The sequence below is a fragment of the Synchiropus splendidus genome, chromosome 14 (genome assembly GCF_027744825.2).
Source record: "Synchiropus splendidus isolate RoL2022-P1 chromosome 14, RoL_Sspl_1.0, whole genome shotgun sequence".
NCBI classification, from domain to species: domain Eukaryota; kingdom Metazoa; phylum Chordata; class Actinopteri; order Syngnathiformes; family Callionymidae; genus Synchiropus; species Synchiropus splendidus.
In genome coordinates this window covers 13,668,758-13,674,757 of record NC_071347.1, presented here as the reverse complement: position 1 = coordinate 13,674,757, position 6,000 = coordinate 13,668,758, and the positions used below count along the sequence as shown (strand labels likewise).

Genomic DNA, 6,000 nt, shown 5'->3' with positions numbered 1-6,000 from the left:
CATAAATGCATGAATATCAACGCAGTGCATACATTAACTTTTTACATTTCAATATATTCTTTTGCATAATTCATCGTGCAGAGTTTACACTGGATTAAAAACAAACAAAAAAACTTTTCAGATTTTATGAATAATAGAAGTGTGACAATACTCTTGACAGTAATTGTTTGAGTGAAGCAACAAGTGTGTTTGGCTTCACAACACTGTTCATTGTGTGTTAAAAGAGAAAATAGAGAAACATTTCTTGGCCAGAAAATCTCTTCGGCTGCTTGGTTTTGAGTGAAGAAAGTTTCTGTTCGGTCATAACTCTCCGCGACTGGATGAGATGTCAACACATCCATTCTCTCACACAGACGCCAGTCATCTGCCCAGAAAAAGCCATTATTCTTTTCATAATGACAGCGGTCTTGGTCGGCCGTGGAGGACTGAAAATATATGAGCGGGTTCAGCCAAATGCCCTGTAGGTTTTTGTCAAATTGTACCTTATTGTGAAGGCAGTTTTTATCCTCTGTTGGCAAGTTGCTCACATAACAAGGGCCATTGGATCACACTATGGCCATGTCAGTCTGCATGCGGTCAGACTCCATTCCATTGGACTGCACCCAAGGCTGCCTTTAGTTGCTGGTTTTGTTCATGGCAAATATTGACAGATTTTTTAAACTAAGCCGGAGTGCTGAAGGTTTTCGGCCGGCACACGCGACTGCTGCAATGGGTTTCCATTGAAGTCCAAAGTCAGAGTCAGACAAATCCGCACAAGTTTGGTGTTGGATAGGAGCTTCATCCAAGGAGTCAGCGCTTTCAGTCATTAGAACCAAAGCCTTTATTAACCTGGTGCCACAGTGTAGGGATCTCCCCACAATTCCATCCCAGCCTGGGGGCGTGTCAACACATCATGTTGACAAAAACATGTCGACATGATTTTCCCCTAAGGCGCTGAAGCGCTGGGGAAAACCCTGGTGTGGAGCGATGGTGGTGTCTACATCTGAACATCAACTTTGTCAAAACAATGATCTCAAGGCCCTGCCTCTCTGGCTTTCCACCCAAGAGGTCATCATCAACAATTTGAATACCGCAGACTTTTTTCAGGTCTGAACCCTGCAGTTTATACAACGCCGCCGCTAATATATGTATTTTTACAGGCTAAAGAGCATCTGTCAAAATATTGAGTCTTGTCACATCAAACCAATGAAATCACAAGGGTTTTATTGACCTTAAAGCAAAAAAAAAGCCACTGTTTTCTCCCAAGTGTCCGCTGCTCTACCAACAGAGCCGATCTGTTGGAGGACCGGAGATGAGAAGCAGCAGCTGAGACCGGCTGTGGCAGGCAAAACAACATATTTTGAGAGCATTCATGTGAATAAAAGATGTGAGGAGTTCATGATTCAAGTTCATTGCCCAGTTTGTTTCATGAGTCAGTCGCCATGCTGGACGCCATTTTCAAAAGTAGTTTAAATGCGATCCTCATGCATTTTTAAGCCGGTTGCAACACTGACCTTTCTATGGTGCAGACAGCACCACTGCATCCGTGGCTTATAGACCGCTGAGGCTTATGTATGAACAAGATCTATTCTCCTTTATAGATTCAGAGGGTGTGGTTAATATTCCGGTGCGCTCTATAGTCCGGAATTTACGGTAAATAATAACCTTGGGCTACTCTTTCATGATAATGAAGAAACAGTTAAGAAATGCCAACTGAACCGAGAGAACGAAAACACTGTTTTAATACGTGGAGCAAACTTCATTTTCTCAAACCACACCCAAGATCCCATCGAAATTTCTACATATAAATATTTGACTTGCTGGAGTCAGTGGCACATGTACAGTAGCTCGCGATTCTAGATCGGCTCATAAAGCAGAGCAAATAAAAACATCGCTCGTGGTTAAAAAATGGTAGACAACCAGCAGATACAAAAAAAGAAAGTTTTTAAATCGACTTTGGGACGTATTTGAATTAATTTTTTGCTACACTCCTAGTATTACTACTATTACTAGTAGTACATTTTCCTTAATTTGTCAACACAGAATGTTTTCCATTTGCCGTCAGTTATTTTGTCAGAGGCTCAAGGTCTGGTTTAGCAGAACATTATATTTGTGCGGGCATCACCTGTTCAGTTATTTGTTTAAATATCATTGTGACTAATTCGTCAGAACTTTGGTTGATCCCAGTACAATTTTTACAGAGCAATTTTTGGAATACTGCCGGGGGAAGGTCTTTGCGTGGCCTAGTTGGTTTCTGGACGAGGGAAGTCTGGGCCTCAATGCTTAATTTGTGCCCTCAAAAGTGGACCTTACGTTTGACACCAAAGTGATTCAGTACAAGAAAACATATTTTCAGTTGCTGTATTTACTTGGTTATGCTGTGCCCCTGTGCATAACCACTCATAAGGTATTTTTAAGAAAAACAATTTGTACAATTAACCACGGAAAAAAAGGCCATATTATATTACAAAAATGAGAGTGATAGTTGGACTCGAGAAATGTGCCATTATGGCACAGAGCAGGTGGTTTTAATGTGGTACACTTTATCAATCCATCCAACTATCCATCCATCCCATAATGAGCTACCCAATTTCACTGTAAAACACAGAGCAAAATATTCCCCTAACTCGCTCGATGACTTGATAAACGCGCACGTCCTCGCATGTAAATGCACAATGGCTGATTCTCCAAACAAACTGAGTGTGGGGATAACAAGTCTTATCTTTGTTTGCACATTGCGACAGCTGTTTTCCGTTCGGCTCCGGTCCTGTAATAAATTGCCATTAGGGCCGTCACACAAGTGCAAAGAGGCACAGCATTCTGGATGCCTTGCATAAATCCATAATAGTCTCAGATGTAATGCCATTGGCCTGATTTCCAGTTTAATTCTAAGAAACCCAATCTAGCTTCTCCCGGGAGAAACCTGGTCACATGAATCATGAGAGAACGCGCGACAGATTTAACCTCAGAGGTTTACAGTACCGCATCATTCACTGCTCGGCTTTGGCTCTGCTGCATCGGCTTTGTAGTGACTTGTTCGCAGCCTATCGATCCAGGGAATATTTTTATAGGTTGCAAAGCCAAACAGTGAACCCAACCTCCACATTTTATTCGAACGCTGATATCACATATCTGGGAAACATATTTTGTGTGATAGTATTTATTGATTTAAATCACATCTTTATAACTGTAAGTGGATATTCAGGCCAAAATTGGAGACTCTAAAGGTCTAAATATAAAAGATACTATCAAATTTGAACCGTTGGATAAAATGAAAGTTTAAAGTTTGATCTCAAGTGTTCATCCAGTATAGTTATCTTTTCATTTTTATAAGTAGCCAGTGCTCTGTTTAAAAATGTGATTTTACATTTCCTGCTCAATGTGCTTGACATGATAAAAGAAGCAAAGAAGGACATGTTCTTTTGAGTTCCATCGATTCTGGTTCTTGATTCTGATTCCAGCTGCTAGTGAACAAGATGTTTTTCTCCATGAATTTTAATTTTATGACCCTGTCACTTCCACTGTATAAAATGTACTACAAATACATTATTGGCATTTACATAAAACCAAGAGTGAAAAGATGGGTCTTAAAATTTACGTTTAAAATCACCAACACTCTCTGCAGCTAAAGCACACTGAACTGTTAAAACAAAAAGAAGACTTTCTGAATGTTCTTGTTCTTCAGCTGGGAACAAGCAAGCACTTGTGGCCTTCTGGTCTGAGAGGGTTAAAGCAAATCAGATTTGGGAAACCAGGGCAGATTTTAAAACTTGTGCAATGCAATAATGTTGCACCAGAATTTAGATTCATATCCACAGAAAAGGAATGATCCTCACAGTTCTTTGAACAAATATTACAATGTATGACAGTGAAGGAAAGAAAGGCAGGAGTCACAGTAAAGATAAAGGGAAGCAGAAGAGCTTGATACGGATCCCTGTCCTTCAAAGTCATTCGAATCCGAGTTCTATGTCGGATAAGACTTTCGACCAAACAGATTCACTTTTTGAAACCGGTGAATATATGAGAATCCATGCCTCCATATGTGCAACGGATCTGGATATGTCTGAAAACAATGACGCCCCTATCTGTCTCGACTCTCTCCCTGAAAGTTGCCGCTTCACAATAAAACCGACAGAGTACAGAGTAGCGTAGATTCAGCAACAACATGTCAGCTAATTATTGGTCTTAACGTGATCGCGGTTTCTGTTACATGTTAACTAGCATGGCCCACCACCATGGCTTCGACGAGAGCTGCCACGGCATCAGAAAAATGATCTCTTTTTAAAGATGAAATCTCATGTGATCAAACGTATTAACGCAAAGTGGAAACATCCAAAACAAACACGTAACACATCATGCAGGGGGTATTCAGTGGAAAAATCCAGAAAAAACATCATAACCTTAACCTTTACTCATGGAACTGAAGTCGCACATTATGGCCAGACATATGAAGCGATGGACAGCTGCTTATTGAAGAGAGCGTGTCATGTCGCACTCCTGTTTTGTTTGTCTATTTTTTGTATTTTCTCTGCGTCCCTTCCTCGTGCTTTTATTCTGTTACTCCCTCTTGTTTCCGTTTCCGCTCCTCCTATCCCCAACTTCACAGGCAAACGCAGCTGGCTCTCATTGTTTCATCAGCCCCTCCGCGGATATATTCCTCCCGACGCCAGCTACATTTGCCAGATGATAGATTTTGACTCTCCACTCAGGTATCTCTTCCAAGACTTCCGTGTTCTCGCTTTAGCTCTCGACCTTTTGTAAATTCCTACCGCGCTGAATTCCTATTCTGTTGCAACCCTTTGTTTTCACGTCCTTCCTCGCTTTTTTTGATTAGCTTCCCAAGCTTCCATTCATTCCGCGTGTGAACAGATATTGGTCTCACTTTTTAGTTAAAATAGATCCGCTTAGTTAACCCCTCGTGTGCGTGAGTGTGAATTGCCACCGCCACCGAGCACTTTCACTTCATTGCCACCTCGTCGAGCTTAACTCCGAGTGAGTTTTCTGTTCTCCCAGTTTTAAGGCTTGTGATTCTAATTCGCCTCTCTTGTCTTCCAGATGCTTCCCACATCCCTGTGTGTTCTTTCCAGTCCGCGCTTTGGTTCCCGGCGCCTTTGGTTCATAGTTACTTGTCTGTATATTCATTTATTTGTATCCATCGATTAAAGTGTTAAATTTAATCTTGTTGTCTCGTGTCATCTGTCGACCAGTACCAACTGCACAAAGCAGGTTCTTCCATGTCCCCGGATAAGAAAATGTATGTTTCTGTGTGGATGTAGCCTCAGAGTAAATGGAAAAGATACACATTAGTAGGTACAAAAGGGACAGTAGGCAGAGCGGAACAGATGCGCACAACTGTGAAGGATGATCTCTTACACAAACTTTTTGGAACAGCAGTGAGAGCCACCATGATGCTTTCATTGGGAATGACTCAACAGAACAAGACGTGGAGAAGCTTGAAGACTAAGTTTAGGACATGGAAAGACAGGGACAGTTGAATGACAAGTTTGACAAAGAAGATAACCAATACATTATGTCCAACATTACAACCCACTGGTCACAGACAACTTGTCCATATTCAACATCAAACTGAACACTTCAAGAGCACGCTTTTCATCCAAATGCAGAAGCTGTCGGACTATTCTAGGAACAAGTATTTTTCTGCGCCACAGAGAGGCCGCTCTGTCAATTAAAGCCATAAGTGAAACTCAGCCGCACGTTATTCCTCATTCTCTCTCCTCTCCGTGTTAGGCAGATGCATCAGTGGGACGATAATAGAGCGCATTGGCATTATGAGTCAGTTTTGAGATGACAGAAAGTCAGGCGTCCCCAAATCCCCCTCCACTGCACCATCACCATGTGTCGCGGTATAATCCTCCTTCACTCACTGAAGGGCAAATGCAGCCTCAGAAATGAGAATCAGAAAACAGGAAGCGCGGTAGACAAATATATATGTATCGGATTACTGTGTGAAACAGGGATTAAATAGTGAGCTCTGTTGAGGAGACTCATGGAACTCCTCAC

At 41.7% G+C, this 6,000-nt stretch overlaps 1 protein-coding gene across 1 annotated transcript in view; it reads right to left on the bottom strand.

Moving 5' to 3' along the window:
- Positions 1–348: 348 nt before the first annotated feature.
- The window catches only part of lrrc4.2 (leucine rich repeat containing 4.2), a 24,265-nt gene continuing 18,613 nt past the window's right edge, over positions 349–6,000 (bottom strand). The window contains exon 4 of the transcript XR_008416590.1: positions 349–364. The gene's annotated coding sequence lies outside the window, so the exon portion shown is untranslated. The remainder of the gene's footprint in view (positions 365–6,000) is intronic.